This window comes from Lissotriton helveticus, chromosome 1_1 (genome assembly GCF_964261635.1).
Source record: "Lissotriton helveticus chromosome 1_1, aLisHel1.1, whole genome shotgun sequence".
NCBI classification, from domain to species: domain Eukaryota; kingdom Metazoa; phylum Chordata; class Amphibia; order Caudata; family Salamandridae; genus Lissotriton; species Lissotriton helveticus.
In genome coordinates, this window is record NC_136057.1 from 70,555,325 (window position 1) to 70,574,654 (window position 19,330).

At 42.2% G+C, this 19,330-nt stretch overlaps 1 long non-coding RNA gene across 1 annotated transcript in view; it reads right to left on the bottom strand.

Annotated features, from left to right (window-relative positions):
• The window catches only part of LOC144828667 (uncharacterized), a 120,751-nt gene that overhangs the window by 62,659 nt on the left and 38,762 nt on the right, over nucleotides 1–19,330 (bottom strand). Inside the window, exon 3 of the long non-coding RNA XR_013610517.1 lies at nucleotides 7,956–8,022. This is a non-coding gene — a long non-coding RNA (uncharacterized LOC144828667). The remainder of the gene's footprint in view (nucleotides 1–7,955; nucleotides 8,023–19,330) is intronic.

Consider the following 19,330-nt stretch of genomic DNA (forward strand, 5'->3'; position numbering starts at 1 on the left):
GGGCCTACTGAGCCCTTTCATCCTTCTGAGGCTGAAAAAAGTAAGCACCATCAAGTTGGGCAGCAACTAAATATCTGTTATTTAACACAAAGATATTTGAAGCATGGAATGTGTGTTTACAAAACCATACACATGGTCTGTGACTGATTCAAGCTAGTGTAAATGTATGCTGCCCTGATGTGCATTTAGAAGGGGTGCACTTGAACATAGCGAGAGAAAAAAACTCTTGCTCTGTAGCACCTAACAGTTCATGTTAAGAATGTATTACTTTAAATAGGGTTAATTATTGAAGATCAGAAAGAATTATAAAGGCCTCTTGCCTTTGACAGCTTGACAGTGAGGAGAAGGTGGGGGCTAGAACAGGAATGATTAAACAAGAGGTGAGATCACTGCTTATATGCTTCGCTGACTTACAAAGTGTAACGCTTGCAGCAGAAGTTGGTTTTGTTAAGAGGTGGGAGCAAAGAGATCTCACGGTGGCTGGCTAGCAGCCCAGAAAGCTCCGCGCTGAGTGCCTATTTATTTTAGATTACTGATAAGATAGGATCATTGCCATGTTCGATGAGAATCGAAAGTTACAGAGCTGTCTTTGTTTGCAACACAAAAATAAAAAAATTTAAAGTATGTGCCTTTGGTTTACGAGAAAATAAATAAGCTCACGTTATTGTCACGTTGTCAAAGTAACTAGAAGGTCTTTCTTAGAATTTAGTGGGCTAAATTAGTGAAAAAAAAATAAGTAAGAAAATTCGGACTTATATTACATAGCCAAATAGTGGCACAAAGAATATTGAAGACAAAATTGAGGTAGCTGCCTGCTTGCATGTTCTAGACATTACAAGCCTAAAAGGGACAGTGAAGGTAAGTAGGGTCAGTTGTGGTTTGTGTTCTGGTTATTTTGTGTGTTAAATTGAAGTGTTTTTCTTTTGTGTTCTGTATATTTTTACTTTTATCCACAGCTCTTTTATGAAGTGTTCTGCATGGTTCTAGAGCTGACAAGACTTGAGTTGGACACATGAGTTTGTTTGAAAAAGACGTCATAGGTGTGCACAATGGTCTGTGCAGTTTTACATAAAGCGCTTTAAGCTAAATTCCCCCCTTAAAGAAGGGATATTGGTGAAATGAGTGCCCTGAATGGCTATAGGCAGGAAATTAGGGTGAGAGAAGACCAGAACAAACTGAGAATGTTATAGTAGGTGCAGGGAAGTAGTGGAAGAAAAAGGGGTCAGCCGCAAGCACAACAGCGAGGGTCCATAACACGAGGTGATGGAACAAGTGTTCCATATGTACCTGTGGGACCTAATGAATGTGTGAATTACAGGAAAGAGGGTGCTGTCAACTGTGTGTTGAAGTATATGTGTTTTTAAACAAGTTCTTTGGAAAGAATTGTTTGTGCGTTTTTCATTTTGTGCATTTTGTGTTTCTTTAATGAATTGTTCCTCCTGTTCCTGTGTGTCAGAAGAGACACAGTAAGTTGGGTCGACAGCAAGTCACCACTTAGGTCAAATGCTGTCGAAGGTGGGAGAGTAAAGTAAGGAAATTGAATATTATTTTTTAAGCCTGACAAATTAAGCAGGCCCAAATATTAGTTTTTGAGCTACAGGTTCACTGTGCATGAATTGCATGACACAGTGTTGTGCGTCATCGATCATTGTAATTGTCTATGCTTTCTGTGCTTAGTATACAGCAAGTATACATGATGGCTTGGCATGTGTGTTTTATTTTATGCATGTTTTTTTTTGTTGGATTTTTTGTTTTTGATACTAGTACAAGCTCCCCTGTGTTGTGAGGGGATGGTCATGATGATGCCCATTGCTACACAACAGTTGGTTACTAAATTTCACAGATATGATATTTCATGCTGTGAACATGACAGACAACACTTCACCAGTGCATGTCTATTTGGCTATAATGGTATTAAAGAAAAAGACAGACAGGATTAAAAGCGTGTCACCTGCAGTCAGTCATGTTACTGCCCCTCCCTTTTGTAAAATTGATAGAGATGGAATTGGCATAGCGACAAGAGGAACGGGCAGCCAGATTGATGTTCCCTGATTGGACCCTAAGGATGAACTATAAATATGTGGCTTTTGCTAAAGGTGACCAAACTGTTCTCATGATATTATATTTATATATGTAGTTATAAGAGACACCAAGAGTTTTTTTATTTGTTTGATTTAGCTATCCTGAGTCACAGGACTGTGAGTTTTAAGTGGGCATAGTACCACCCCCCATGGACAGGAAAGGATAATGTTTTTGGATCAGACACCAGAGACCTAAGAGTTATTGGATTAGTGTGACAGGTATTCTCAGTGATCATGAGGATACATTGTTTAGCTTGCGCATTGCATAGTGCACCTGATGCACAATTACTAAAGGGGTATTTGCATGCCCCTAATAATTTGATCAATGCTTTTTCCCCATTTTGGGGTGTTCAAGATAAGGAATGTAGGAACACACAGATGTAGTAATTCAAAATAAGTTTACCCCTTTAGGCAATGCTACTATGTGTGTGAAGACATACATTCAGATAGAATTCCCATGCAGCAATCTACTCTTAGATGGCAGAGGATAGTACTCTCACACTGATGCTCATAAGGATAATGGAGAGTACCCAATTGAAGAGACCAGAAGTATTGCCCTTGGCTCTGTATTGTATGAGGGCCACAGCACATTTCAGATCAGAGTTGTCTCGTGGATTTTGGCCCCCTTGAATATTGCAGGCCACCTATTCACTGCTCCAGTGTCAAGTAACAGGCAATTTGTTTTTGCGCTAATTGTAGAAAATTACCAAACTGTTACCTTGCCAGGTTCTGCAGGTTCAGGTTCTTCCAGGAAAAAAAAAGAAGAGGAAGGACGTTTGACATTATGACCTGCAGAACGATAAGTAAAAGTTCAGGACCTGTGAGAACAACAGCTACAGTCCCAGCATCCGGAAAGCAGCAAGGCTGGACAGCGATCGCCAGCGCGCCATCAGTGGCATCTCCAAAGCATCGTGTTTGCTCCATTAGACGGCATTGGACAGCAGAGAAGGAGGTACTGGTTCTCTGTTTGAGACAGAACCAGAGTTTCAGTGCAAAAGAGCAAGAGAGAAGGATCCCTGTTGTTGTTGGCAGGGCTGGTTTGAGGCTTCAGTTTTCTACCTGTCATGTGCTGGTAACCTCTGACAGTGCGCTGTCCCTTGAGCTCCCTTGGCCTAAGTTTTGGCCACCCCCTTTTCTTTGCTCCAACAGAAGGCCAGTGCACCAGAGGATCTGAGATTGGCAAAAGGCACTACATATTGTGGTGCACATGCTGGACGAAAAAAAAAGAAAAAAGGCAGCCCCAACGTCCTCTGACACTGAATAACGAGTGTTGGAGCCTGAGAGTGTTGCTGAACCTGAAACTCCATTTCTCTTTCCTGATCAAAAAGTACTTGGGTCTGCACAACATAATATGCGCCCACAACCAACAAAGAGCACCAGAAGGAAATAGAGAGTCATGGATTTCAGTTTATGGTAAGAGCACCATATCTGTAGTGCTTGCCGCAGAAGAGAGACACTGGGGCACTGCCTTGAACACTAAGACTTTCGAGTGAGCTGTGGGTGTTTGCCGGGAGGGCACCCCCTGAGACTGCATCCAGCCAAGACCCAGGTCAGCAACACATGTCAACACCAGAACTGATCAAAGAGGAAAAGAGGTACAATTTGAGGTCCACAAACAAGACTCATTTATTTCCGGATTTCTTTCTTCTCTGAGTCTTCCCCCCTCTTTGTAGTCTGTTGGTGGCTTCCTGTGTTTGACCACATCTTAGCGCGGAGACGCCCTGTCCTAGTGTATTCAGGCGCTTAACAAATGTTTTTATTATTATTATTATTATTAGATGAACTGATCCAGGAGGTATTTGCGAGTCCTGTCACTGCGAGCACCCGAGCTGCTGCAGCCTCCAGCAAAGAACTTTTTCCAGGTCGTCAAGACAGCCAAATTTCAACAGGCTACCTTTGGGGTGAGGTACACTGGACACTCCTGTAAAATAAGTGTGGCTGCCCTAATGGTTGATATACATGACCAAAGGGCCGTGCATTACGAACATTGTAGTCATATCTTTGGGAGGCGGGAAGTACAAAGGGGTTCTCAAAGGCCCTTTGAAATATTAGCGAATAACTATTCTCAATATATTGTGTACTACAGCCTCAGTTTATATGTGTTTATGCTTTTAGTATGTTTAGTTTATATTATTGATAAAGATTTATAGTGATAATTCACAACATAGCGTCATTGATAGTGCTACATATAATTGAAGTAAGGATAGAAATACACAACTCTAAAAATTGAGAAAAATGGTACAAGTCTAAAATGTGCATGTCTATTATTGCTAGCATTTATTGCTGTATATCTATTGGATGTGTTCTATCCCATGGAACAGCTAGTCCCAAACACCAACAACCCCTGCTACCATACCTGCATACACTTTGTCACCTGAATAAATTGCCCACAGGGAGGAAATGCATCACAATTCCTTTGTGACTTTGTTGCATCATACCAATAAGGTATTAACAAGGGGAGATTGCTGGGTATGTTTGCAATTCCCAGCTTCTGTAGGCCAAAGTTTGCCCCTGGTTCAAGTTCCGTTGCCTTTTGGAGCATCCTGTTATGCTCTATAATGAGAGTAAAGATAGAGATAATAGCGGTTTTGCAGAATGTAAAGAAAAGTAAAGCTGGTGCAGGGACACTTACAGCTCAGCCTGCATGAGCATTAGATAATGAATATATGGTAGATATTCTGGGAATGGGGAACTAAACTGAAGTAGTAGAACAGAATGCAACTTTTCCACTTTCTGACATCTTTACTCCCCCTTTTCCTATACCAGTGTACAAGCACAATGATAGCAGGCCCATCAAAAGGAGCTAACAAGGATATACCATTTTTGAAGTTGAAAATAGAAAAATACAACGCATTAGAGAGTATTTGTATTAAACGTAACAGTACCTATCAGGCAGGCCATGATGCAAACTGTAACATGACATTCGAGATGACGGCTGAATATAATAGCATTCCACTTTATATAGGTGACTCAATTTATTTTATTTGTGAGAAAAAGCTTATACATGGCTTCCTACAAATTTGAGTGGTTGTTGTCACCTGGGTTTTGCACTCCCTGCTATAGCAATAAAAAGACTGCATAATATAGGTACAGAAGCACACATGGTTTGCGGCACATGAGACATAGGAGGTTCACTCTGGGTTTGTTAAGCGCATGGGGTTGGAAAATTGGAATGTGTTCATAAAAATATTCCTATTAATAATAGGCTGTTGTCTATTAATTAATTTCCTGCCAATATGCTGTCAACTATTAGGACAACTGACAAAATCCCCAGTGATGATATCAAAGGAAAATGATCGAATACTGATGCAGACAGTCACTACTGAATTGATGCATATAGACATTTCTGACAATGATAAGGGCGGACAATCAATTATTGAATATTGATATGCTTCAAGATTAAATTATTATAAACTAAGGTCCAAAGGGTCGTTTGTTAAAGATGAAAAATTAATTAACCCTTTGGTGAAAGAATATATTAAAGTGAACCATAGTTTTGCATTAATTTCTGTGTTTCACTTTCTTGAAAATAATATGTGCCCACTCATAGTGAAAGTACAGTTCCATGATACACAAATGGTTAAACTAAACTGTCTGAAATTCAGTAAGCAACCGATGGATTGAAAATGCACGATATACGTGTCTTTTGCTGAGGGGGCCTTGTTTAACTTCTGAGAAATGGCTCACTAGCCTTCACCTGTATACAGAAGCCAGTTCAGCAAGTTGGTTTTCAGAAGTAGCTCTTTGACCTAGGGACACATTGATCTGCCCCGCTCCTGCTTGAGTAAAGTGTTCGTTCATGACAATTATTGTGTGTGGAAATTGTGCATAGAAAGAAGAGAACACCAGTATCTGCTGACTAGGTCAAACAGTGCTTGTTTGACAAGGACAAGATAACAGACTCGAGCTCTAGGTCAGGAGGCAATAGCGTAAGAAATTGGCCAAAAGTGGCATGGTCATGTACGTCACGTATAAAGCAAATGTACACGTGGACATATTTGTGAAATGCTCATGCCATGGTGTTGATGTTAATGATTAACCTGTCTAAAGGTTCTGGAAAACGTATCTAAGGACTTGTTTTTCTTTCTGATATCGGATCTCTTTGCAGTCCTGATTGCAAATTGTCTGAGCTGCAGCTTATTGGCAATAAAGCCATTTTTGAAGCCTTTGTGTGTGCCCTTCTTGTCCCTACTTACAGATTGTGTGCTTTCACAGTAAGTATGTGAGAGGGTATGCGAGTGGCTGTATGGTTATGTGACTGGGTCTACGAGTATCTGTATGGGTGTGTGAGTGGTTTTCTGGGTCTCGGAGAGGGTGTGAGAGTGTCTGTACAGGTGAGTAAGTGGTTGTGTGAGTGAGTAAGTGGTTGTGTGAGTGAGTAAGTGGTTGTGTGAGTGAGTAAGTGGTTGTGTGAGTGTGTAAGTGGGCATGTGAGTGTGTGATGTGATAAGGTGGATATGTGGCTGTGTTGATCTCAGAGTGATTCTCTGGTCCTGTGAGTAGATGTATCAGTGACGGTATAGGTGTGTGAAAGGATGTGTGAATGGCTGTATCGTTCTGTACGTGTCTGTGTGTGTGGTTGCATGGATGTGTGAGTAAGTGTATGGATTTGTGAGAGTATATATGGATGTGTGATTGGGTGTATCGTTCTGTATGTGTCTGTGTGTGTGGTTGTATGGATGTGTGAGTAAGTGTATGGATTTGTGAGAGTATATATGGATGTGTGATTGGGTGTATGAGATAGAGTGTGTTGAGTGGGTCTGTGTTGATCTCAGAGTGATTCTCTGGTCCTGTGAGTAGATGTATCAGTGACGGTATAGGTGTGTGAAAGGATGTGTGAATGGCTGTATCGTTCTGTATGTGTCTGTGTGTGTGGTTGTATGGATGTGTGAGTAAGTGTATGGATTTGTGAGTGTATATATGGATGTGTGATTGGGTGTATGAGATAGAGTGTGTTGAGTGGGTCTGTGTTGATCTCAGAGTGATTCTCTGGTTCTGTGAGTAGATGTATCAGTGACGGTATAGGTGTGTGAAAGGATGTGTGAATGGCTGTATCGTTCTGTATGTGTGTGGGTGTGTGGTTGTATGGATGTGTGAGTAAGTGTATGGATTTGTGAGTGTATATATGGATGTGTGATTGGCTGTATGAGATAGAGTGTGTTGAGTGGGTCTGTGAGTTGGTGTCTTTTTTTTACACAGGGTCTGTATCTGTGGATTCACACAGGGCCACGAAGAGCGCTGCGGTGGATCCGAGGATCCTCATGAGTTAAAATTAAAATCATTTTGCACAATTTCTTGCCCATGAGGAGTCCAGCACAGACCCTTCCATCAGTCCCATGGGGTCGGGATACCTATACTCTGATCCCTTATCCATTATTTCTACTTTATTTCCATCCCCCGCCTTCGGAACCATGCCCCGATTTACGAAATGGCAGCTGCAACTTTTCACTCAGGTTGTATCTATTTCACTTGATATACATAAATCTTGTTTCTTTAAAAGCTCCATAACTACAGAACAGATTTACACTACATTAAAACAAGCATTGGCAAATCCAATAGTTCTCAGCAATGCCCAAGCTTTGAGCTATTGACGTTGGGAATTGGAATGTCTTTTAGCCATATTTGGCCCCCTAATTGATGTTACTGTGACAGTGTTAATGTTAGTGTCTTAATGTTAATGTTACTGTGACAGCACCCACGTGCAAAAAGAAAAGAAAATCTGATTGCAAAGTGAGAACAGATCGGCAAAATAAAAGAAAGCTAACTATCGTAAATAAATGTTTGCAATTTTGTTCATTCTGCTGGGCACATTCTTTTCCAATCAAATTCCTTCTGTATGCATCACACTAAAAGTTAAAAAGAACAAAATATTACCTCAATCATGCAGGGAGCAGCAGATGAGCACTGACGAGGTTGATTACGTTTTCCCTCTGGTTTCTTGCTATAAAATCCAAGAGTAAATCACAATTAACGCAAGAGAAAGGCGCACATAGTGCAAAACAATAGCGATGTTACACAGGCCCAAGGTATAATAATGGGGTGTAATTGTTGGACATGCACATTGTTTTACACAGAGCTGCATTACAAATGATCAAAACCATGATATTTATAGGCATGCTCGCCATTTTATAAACAAAAAATATTTGTACACCAATGGGTCCGTATATGTAATACACTTAAAGCATAGGGTCCCCTACAAGCGTCCTGCGTGATGTCTGATCCAAATAATACAATGGGAAACACTTTTTTCAGGCAGTGGGTATCAAAATAAACCACGCTTGTCACTCGAGAATAGTTGCATAAAATAAACCAACCACAGAACGAGTAAATGAAATAAAAACCCACACAAACATGACATTACCCTTTATTTTCGCCTGCCTCTCAGAATGTACGATGTTTGTCAAGGGATCTTCTCTCTTTGTGCGTGTGACATTCAGTATGCAATTCCACTAGCTCAGACGCTGCATACTTTCAGCTAGATTCATAGGCTGGGGGATGGGTGGGAACCTGCTGATTTAATTTTGCCTCAATCAGCTAATGTGAAGCATAGCCTAGCTTCAGCCAAAATACCCAGGCACCTTAAAACATAGATCAGATTGTAGTGAAGTTCCTTCAAGTCTATAAAGGATCTGCATGTTTAGACAACATAAACTAAGGTATTAGTATCCAGACTGATTCGAGACCCCCCCCCCCCCGAGGATATGTTAGTCTGTAGACCAGCTAGCTCACAGTGGGCTCGATTCACAGAACTAATTTAAGACAAAATGATAAACTTACTACCATTTTGGTATTCCCAGAAGGCACCTACTCATTTTGGTATTCACAGAAGTTAGGACTCCTAACTTTAGGACTCCTAAATGCCTTCTGTGAATACCGAAAGTCTTAAAGTTAGGATTTTTCTCAGTTTAGGAGTAGTAAAGTTAGGACTCCTAACTTTGCTACTCCTAAACTGAGAAACATCCTAACTTTAAGACTTTCGGTATTCAGGAAGGAATTTAGGAGTCCTAAAGTTAGGAGTCCTAACTTTACTACTCCTAAACTGAGAACATTCCTAACATTAAGACTAGTAAAGTTAGGACTCCTAACTTTACTACTCCTCAACTGAGAAACATCCTAACTTTAAGACTTTCGGTATTCACAGAAGGCATTTAGGAGTCCTAAAGTTAAGAGTCCTAACTTCTGTGAATACCGAAATGAGTAAGTGCCATCTGTGAATACCAAAATGGTAGTAAGTTTAGGACTTGTCTTAAGTTAGTTCTGTGAATCAGGCCCAGTGCCACTTTGAGCCCCTCTTACCAAGGAGTGAACAGTTCCTGGCAACTATTGAACATGACAACCCTGATTCCTCAGGGATAGTGGCAACAGTACAGTACTTTTCGCTCAGTCACTCGTGATCACTTGTTCTCAGAGAGATATACATAATAAAATATGGGGACGTTTTCAATAAGCATTTATTGAACCAGCGTCATGCCAGTACAAAATGCGTGTGCTGCAACAACCATTAGACAGTAACTGATGCATGCAGTTATAAGCACCAATAAAGTAAATAGAAAGTCAAATTCTACTATAGTTCTAAAACAATGATTATGTGCAGGCATATAGATACATGACAATAATAATGCGTACTCCTACGATGCAAACCCAACTAGATGTACCTAAGTCTTCCTAGAATGTATGTAGGTGTATAGCCAAGAATCCCCCTAGGAAAAAGCCAGCCCCATCACCTGATGTGAGAGAGCGAAGGACCCAGTCTTGGTCTTGAATTGGACACCCCTTGTAGGATATTAGACCACTCCTTGCTGGAGTATCTCCGGGCAGGGACTTCAGCGTCTCCTGTCAGCATGCCAGCATGTCAGCATGGAAGTTTCTTCTCCTTTGGCAGCCTGGCAAAGATATGGTGCTTATATACCCGAAAGGTACCCTCAGGGGTTCTACCTAGATGTGTCATAGTACTATGGGCATGTCGGCCAAGGATGATAATAGTGGTAATCCTTATACAGAGTTATTATGCAGAAGATGGTAATCCTGCTGTGATACTGAGAATCCTCATGCATAACAAATGAGGCTGGTTTTTGGAGAAACTACACAACATTTATGCAGCACCCAACTAGGTAAAGGGTCAGCACCAGAACCGTTATGTAGAACAATGGTAAGACAAATGTAGGTAAAAGGTCGTGCAACTACCTAGGACTATAATGGGGTACATTGGGGTTCAAAACAGGATCTATTGGTGACAGCAATAGAAGATAAATATTCATGTAAAAACGCCTCCAGAGCTTCCAATTTGAGAGATGTCACCGATTCCCAACTAAGGAAACAACAATGGTGGAAGAAAAGCACAAGTGACAAGGACAATTAATCTATTTCGTGCAAATAGTTTATTTAGCATACTCGGAGAAGAACGTGAACTGTGATCATTTTTATTTACAATCGTGTTAAAATAATAAAGGATTGTTGCAGGGAATCTGCTCTGGAACAGAACTATGCTTGGGAGCATAGAACATCAGCATGTAGAGACTTGGGGGCATATGTAGGTAATTTCCATTTTGCGATTCCCAAATAGCGATTTTTAAGGAATCGCTATTTGAGAATAGCAAAATGGAATGTAGGTAAAAATTTGCTATTTTTTTGCGAATCTCTAACATTCCTTATTTGCGATTAGCAAATTGCGAATTGCACTTAAGGAATGAGTGTCCTATTCGTTCCAATGGGCCAAAAGGCCCATAGGAATGAATGGGGATACATTCTCAAATTGCGATTTTCTGTGTGAAAATCGCAATTTGAGAATAGCAATTCCAAGGGTGCCAGGGTGTCCAAAGGACACCTGTTGCACCCCTGGAATGTGCCTGTAAGTACATGTGGCACACATACATGCCCTAAGGGCATGTCTGTGTGTCGCATGGCACTTTGAATTAAAAAACAAATTGCATTTTTGAAGGGAAATCGCAAAATACCATCTACTTGAAGTAGGTGGTATTTTGTGATTCCTTATGCAAAAATCATAATTTTTAAAGCACCCCTCCATAGCATTTAAGGAAATGCAAAATTGCCAAACCACCTCAGTATCTTAAGGCAGAGTCCTGTGGTATATAAATAAATAATACCGGATCTATTTTTGAATGAATAAATGAATAACAGATAGCTCAATAAATAAGAGTCAAGATTCGAGGTAGTAGGAGTTTTGCAGGTTTAATACAGCATAAGGACTGGAACAGGACAACCTGCACAGGAGTAGGATGGCAGGGCCTGACAGGGGGGCCCCAACAGCTGCCGGGCAGGATCTGGGATGAGCGCGCTGACATTTAATAACAATACACGATCATATATACTAAAACAGTTGCATTACAATACATACGATAGGCGGAGCAGTGGGTGTGGTCAATAGCAGTCGTGAAAGATAAGGGTGAAAGTAGGTGTAACAGAGGCGTATACATAGACATGTGATGCAAACGTAACAGAATATGTCATGAATGGGGCGGAAACATGGAGGGGGCTACCTAAGGAGCCGGGACCTCTGACCTAATGGTGCGCGCAAGCTGGCAATGACGTGTTACTAGGAGAAGCTGGGGGCTTCGAACTCTGTGCTAGGAGCAGAGACTGAAGTCTGGAGAGTCAGGGCGACATGTACCTAAGCACTATCTAGTATCTGATGTTTAGAGAACATGTTGATAGAATCCAAAAGTTATCGGGGTAAAGGCTAACAGACTCTAAGAATGGTGCATGCATTATTCTACATGTAGTGCGTGATGAAGAATATTAAATGACCACTAAATGCAGTATTTCTCTAACGTGGAGACGTAAAGGCTAGACAATGACGGAAACTATTGATGCGATTCAGTAGCTTAGGAATGCAGAGAAGGAGGACTGAACTGATAACTGGAATCATAACATACTCTGGGCAGACTCAGAGGCAGAGCCAGGCTGAGCCGGGCACTGTGAGGCAGGAAGTAAGTGAAGGGTCGAGGATACAGGTGGGGGCTGTATCGCTCCTCAGCGAGGCTTCAGGAGACAGGAGCTGAATCTGGTGTCCAGGCCCTTTTGAGGCCTAGAAACGGGGACTTTACAATGGAATAACGTGCACACTGAGAAACGTGGCAACGTAGCTTTACATAGGCCTGATGTTCGTAGTATTCACGAGAACTGGAAACTGACATACTAGAGGTGGATACAACTGTAATTGCGTCATTAATCGAACATGGGGAATACATATGCATATTAATCATGCACACATAACATATGATGGAGGACGCGTAGGGACACAGAACATGGCAAAATTTACTTTTCCACATTCCCTCCTTGTCACTACGTTTCCATCAGGAAACATCAATATTCATGATACCATCTATCATTTCATACAGTATCATTTGCTCGTCTCGAATTTTCTTGGAACGGGATTTAGAACGGGGCTGGGGACTAGGAATACAAGAGGTAGCACAAATGCCGCAAATCGCAGGGCCACATTGTATACAGAGGCAGCAGCTGAATATGATCGCTACTGCAATACCTAGAAAGGACAAGACTTTCCATCCCCAAGCGGAAATTATATTCCAGAACCAACCGGGCCATGTCCAGGTGCCTGGATCTTGGTGTAACAGATGGGCAATTTTATGGAGTCTGGTTATAGCTGAATAAACAGACGGTGCGTTATTTGGAATGAAAATGCAGCAACTAGATCCGATGACTCTACAGGCCCCGCCCCTATCGGCCAATATGACGTCAAGGACGAGACGATTCTGTAAAACGAAAAATCTCATAGCAGATTGCTCTTCAGTTAAGTTACCTAGAGCAGAGGCAGTCTCATTGACTACTACTTCAAGGGTTCTGGTTAATCTACGAATTAGCTTACTATTCTGGATAGGTCCTATAAAGAAGAAGAAACCTCTATTGAAATCTGTATACTGTTCTAGAGCAGTTTCAGTATAATCGACAATGGGGGACTCCCTTCTATGTCTAATGTGTACTAGATGTGTGTTTCTATGATAATCAGATGGGGCTAGGAAAACAGGTGGCAGTAGGAAGGCAATGTAACAGGTTCCCTCCCAATCGAGGGGCAGACGAACATATGCGGTCTGACCACAAATAAAATAAGAATGGCGTGAAGCTTTGAAAATAGATTTCCCACTGTCACTATATTTGACAGTAGTAGTACAATCGCTATGTCCTACATGTACGGAACCATTATTTCGGACACATAATTCGCCTTTGACTGGTAGTACTGAAATAGCAGGTAAGTCTGGAGTGGAATCAGACTGGACATTCAGGACCATAAAATTCGAAGAATAATTACCTAAATTGTAAACTTCGTTTTCCAGATCTAACCCTGTTCTGTGGGGAAGACCTTGCTTGTCTGGAAAACATGTACTGTTAAGAAAAGACATATCTGTTAAAGATGACGTTAACGTGGACCATGCTCCACACGAACCATTATGTGAAAATGGATAAGGAAAGAGTGGCAGAACTCCCTTCGGTGTCTGGAAAGGGGGGAGTCGACCACACACCCAACAATTTGTGGCATTGCTGGTCTGGTGTGAATAATGTAACATGCGGATAAAGGAATTGTTACGCATAGCGAGGCGGTAAGAGAGTTCATGAGGAGGCAGATCACTAAACGTGTGCTCTACTGTAACATTAGAAGACTTATTTACATGAAGAACTGGAAAATACAGATAAAACGCATAACTGGTGCAGGAAATCATAATACTGAGAAATAATATGAAACATAGAAAAACGATACATCGGATTGAGTTTTGACTAACTCTCTCACTATGGGGGTCTATTTTATACATGTCAGAAACCGGTCTAACCGTTTCACCTAGGGGAGGACTTAGACAATCAAACTGGCTGACTTATTTTACTAGACCTTAACTTAAGCTTATACTCCTGTTGCGGAGTTGTCTCTAACAGGGAGGGTGCAGTATCATTGTCTTTTGCGGGACAGTCCTTAAGAATAGTACTATGGCAGTCCTTTGAATCCTGGGAAATGTTCTTTGAGACTGGCTTCAATCCATAAAAATTTTTAATATGCGAAAGATGCACCCAGCCTTTGCGTCCCTCCAACTTCACGGCTGTACGGGTGGCCAGGAGGACCTGTCGGGGCTCCTTCCAGCGAGGCTCCAGCGGACTTGAGCGATCGAAATTTCGCACTAGGACCATGGATCCGGGAACGATTTCATGCGGTGCCACCTCGGTATTGTCTGGAAATGCGGCGGCAACCTGTGAACGACAAGAGTTGAGGGCAGACATCAAGGAAGCTAGGTAATCTGTCAGCATATTACTTGAAACATCGGTAATACTTCGGGGTCTAGGAGTACCCCACATGTTAGGGGGGCGGCCGAAAACGACCTCATACGGGGACAGACCTGATCTGGAATGTGCGACCATGCGCATATAGAACAGAGCGACTGGCAGAGCTATGAGCCAGTCCACACCTTTCTCTTGACAAACTTTTGCAATTCGGATTTTCAGGGTCTGATTATGTCTCTCTACGAGACCAGCTGCTTCAGGATGGCGTACACAATGGAACTTCCACTGGTACCCTAACAAAAGGGACACGTGTTTCATGAGTTCAGATGAGAATGGCTGGCCGTTGTCAGAATATACGACTCTAGGGAGTCCATAACGGGGGAAGAACTCACGAACCAACTGCTTGGCAGTGGTCGCGGCTGTGTAATCTGGAACTGGATATGCCTCCGTCCACCTGGACAAAGCGCATACAACTACAAGGACATACTTGAAACCTCGACATCGCTCCATCTGAATATAATCCATCTGGAGGACTTCAAAAGGGTGGTCAGGGGGCTGGAATCCACCTTGTTCCACCGGGACACTTTTACCTGGATTAAACTGACAACATATCATACAGGTACGGACCTTCTGCTTGGCTGCAGCTCGTAAATGCTTGTTGAACCAAATATTCTGGATACTGTCTAACATAGCTTTTTCTCCTAAATGTGCTGGACTATGTGCGGTATTAATAATGACTTGAACCATGGAGTCGGGGAGAAACCAAGTGGCTTTACCCTTTGTTACCCATCCCTGATCTGTCTGGACCCCTCCTTGTTCGGACCATTTCTTGATTTCATCGAGAGTAGTATGTAACTGGATATCTATGACATCTTGAGTAGGGTCTTTAACTGTCATACATGTAGTCGGATCTGGAGTGTGTGTCTGTGTCGGATTAACTGTAGTGTCTGGGGTCTGAGCTGTAAGCTTGGCTGTGCGATCTGCTAGATCATTACCTTGAGAAATAGTGTCAGTAACTTTCGTATGTGCTTTGCACTTCATGATAGCAATGGATGTCGGTAAGTGTATGGCATCTAACAGAGCCTGAATAAGGAGACCATGCTGAATCTTGGTTCCATGAGAAGTCATGAAACCTCTCTCCTGCCAGAGCACTCCAAAGTCGTGTACGACTCCAAATGCGTAGCGTGAATCTGTGTAAACATTAACTTTCAGGTTCTTTGCGTGTATGCAGGCTTGTGTCAGAGCAACTAGCTCTGCTGCTTGAGCAGACAGGGTGTCAATGCGGTGTGTTTCAATAACTTCAGTGTCAGTAGTCACTGCATACGCGGCTACTAGTTCTCCTGTACTTGTTCTCATACATGAACCATCCACATAAAGTGTCAGGTCGGGGTCTGGTAATGGAATATCTGTCAGATCTTGTCTTGGCTTTGTCATGATGTTAACTACTTCCACACAGTCGTGTGTGGCAGAATTCGAAGTAACTGATGGTAACAATGTAGCAGGATTTAAAACGTTGCAGCGTCTGATTTCTATGTGTGGCTGGAACAGTGTCAATTCATAACCTGTTAAACGTGCAATTGTCAAGTGCTGAGTTTGTGTTCGGTTTAAAAGAACTTCCACGGAGTGTGGAACTTGTACTGTCAAGGAGTGTCCTAATACTATGGAATCACTTTGTCTGATAGCTAGTGCTGTGGCTGCAACTGACTTGAGGCACGCAGGCAGAGCCTGGGCTACAGGATCTAATGTGCTCGAAAAATAAGCACAGGGCTTGTATTGTCCTGCTTGATCTTGTGTGAGGACAGATAATGCTGTACCTTCGCGTTCTGTGACGAAAAGTGTAAAAGGCTTACTGTAGTTCGGTGTTGCTAGAACTGGAGCTTGACATAGGGCTTTCTTTAACTCATTGAAACTAAGTGTATGTTCAGATGTCCAAGGGAGGACAGTCGATACGGCTGCCTCCTGTGTCGTTAACTGTATCAGTGGCTTGGCCAGAAATGCATACTGAGGAATCCATTGTCTGCAATAAGAAGTAAGGCCGATAAAAGCACGTACCTCCTTCTGGGTCTTGGGCTGAGGAAGACTCGCTATTAACTGGATACGGTCTGGTGTCAACTGCCTACCCCTCTTGGACAGTAAGTGTCCTAAGTAGACCACTTGCTGGACACAGAATTGAAGCTTAGAAGGGGACACCTTGTGTCCCATCTCGGCTAGGAAATACAAGACTGTAAGTGATGCTCGCTCGCAAGCACGTTCAGAACGGGCTGTGATCAGTAGATCATCGACATACTGGAGCAGGGCAGTGTCAGTTGGCATGTGAATGTTGTCTAGTTGTCTCTTGAGTGCTTGACTGTAAATACTAGGACTTTCTGTGAAACCTTGAGGAGCGCGTGTGAACATATAGCTCCTTCCATTTAAACAAAATCCGAAAAGAAACTGGCTGTCTGGATGAATGGGGACACTGAAAAACGCGTTCTTGAGGTCTATGACAGTAAAAAATGAGGCTTCGGAATCAATGGCTGTCAACAGGGAAGAGATATCTGGGACAACTGGATACTGGGGAATAATACATTTATTAAGCTCTCGGAGATCAATCACTAATCGATATACTGGGGGTGCATTTGGATCAGTGCGTTTCATGACTGGAATGATCGGAGAATTACATACATTGGAGTCAGTTTCTACAACTACTCCTTGAGCGATGAGCTCGTCAATAATTTTGGATAAGGCTGCTACAGCCTCAGGTGGCAATCTGTACTGTCTTATTCGTGGCAGGACTACACCTGGCTTGAGAGTCACACGATGGGGTGTGATTTGCATAAAGCCAACATCAGTTGGACCTTGCGCCCATAGATGCTGCGGAACATTGGACAATCTGGGATCAAAATCTCGAAATACATAGTGACCCTTGAAGTCACGTAGGAACAATCGTATTCCCTCTGGGGAACAGCATATGACTGCACCTAACTCTTTCAGTGTCTTAATGCCTAATAGATTTTCTGGACATGACTTAGTAAGTAACAGATCAGTAGTGCGGGACAATGGACCTACTTCTAGAGTAACTGGCTTTGATATTTCATTTACAATAGGTTTTCCTGAAAATCCAAGGGAAACATTTCTTGAGCCTGAGAGCGGAGCCCCTGGAACTTCGGCGTGACTTATAGTGGTCCTACTTGCCCCTGTATCAATCAAAAACTTTCTGTCTTTCCCTAATACTTGACTGTGAACATAGGGACCTTCTTGATCTACAGGTATCTCGATGAGAGGCAAGCCTACCTCCCTCTCTAGGCTGTTTCATGAATATGGCTGATACTCTGGATACTCAGACTGTGCATACTGGTACATCTGCTGTGTAACATGCTGTGTTGCAGCGATAGGCTGCGGAGCTGTAACTGTCTGTGGTGCATTCTGTGACTGCGGAGTCTGTGAAACTTGCTCTTGTCTAGGCGGACGTGGTCTTTCTTTAGTCTTACCGGTAGCTATGTTGTGTTTCAGAACTGCACACTCGTTTATAAAATGACCTGGCTGTTTACAATAATTGCAGTTTCCTTTAACGGGAGCTGCAGGATGACTGGCTTGATTCGGACCCCTTTTCTGACTGTCTTGAGGAACAGATTGTGCAACTAGTACTTTCATTTTCGTGTCTTTCATACGTTTTCTCTCATGTTCTTGCTCTTCTCTGATTCTATTCTGGTGGTATTGAAGCATCTGTAACATCTGGGACGGGGTATTAGCTTGCCAGGTACTTTCGACTTTCAAAACTCGGTTTTTAATTTGTGGACTTGAATTCTCGACTAATTTAGTAACAAAAAGATGAGGGTATGATTCGCTACTTGTCTTGAGGCCACTGTTTATGGTAAAACATTTCTCAAATCTAGAATAATAATCACTAATATCTTCTGTTTACATGCTGAGATTGCATCCCAGTCTTCCTTTCTAGTTGTCAATAACCTAGGCAAAACTTGTATTAACAGTTCAGGTAATTCTTTACATTTATCTCCAAGACCGGTACCTGGTACTCGTGCCTTGTCTTCAGCTTCTAGAACTGCCCAATCGATCTTTTTCTCTCCCACCTCCCATTCTTTTCTTTGAGTTTCTCATATACCCCTGCGGGCAACAAGACTTTTAACATTTTAATGATATCTGGATACGTGTATTCTCCCATACGGAGCATGTCTTTTAATTCTCGGTGGAACCCTGCTGGATCTTTATCATGACAGGGAATTAACTTTTTCATCTCTAAGAGTTCCATCTTTGTGATAGGGGTGTAAACAAACACGCGTTGCATTTCACCACCCTCTGTCTTAACTGGATGTACTTCTCGTAACGGATTCTGTCTGTCTATGTAAAAGGGTTTACTTTCTGGGGGTGAGGCATGAACAAAATGTGGGTTCAGAAACGTTCTGTATTTGTGGCGCTGTTCTAGAATGACACTAATCAAATCGGTACCTAAACCTTTCCATTTATACTGGAGTAACTCGTTCAGGACATCGTGTAACGGACCTGGATCAGAATGTTGACCCTCATACAATGTAATGAGGTGCTGGATCATATACATACCCGCCAGTCGTTGCTCGGCTGGGGGCATTTTCAGAAACATTTGTGCCACTATTTCGTCTGGAAAAGTGGTAGAATCAGTAATCCATCGGACTGCTGATCGGACTAGTTCTTGTTCATGCATAGTACTTAACTCGCTATAACCGATTCGTGATTTCAGAATGTGATCGGTAGCTTGAAATACTTGTTCCAGAGAACCTTGTTCTGGTGCTGGATGATGAAAAATTGACTTGTGTTCTAGGCGTAAATGGCGATCTGGAAATCTAGATTTTCCTACATACGCTATTCTGGCGGGATTCTCGTCCTCTACCTCTTCAGTATCAGAGTTACTTTCTTTCTCGCTTACTTGTGCTTCTTTGCGTTGTTCGTGTATCCTTATTATTTCTTTACGAATCTTCTTGTACATACTCTCTATACTACTGATAGTCTTGTGCTTACCCTCGGCTATATTA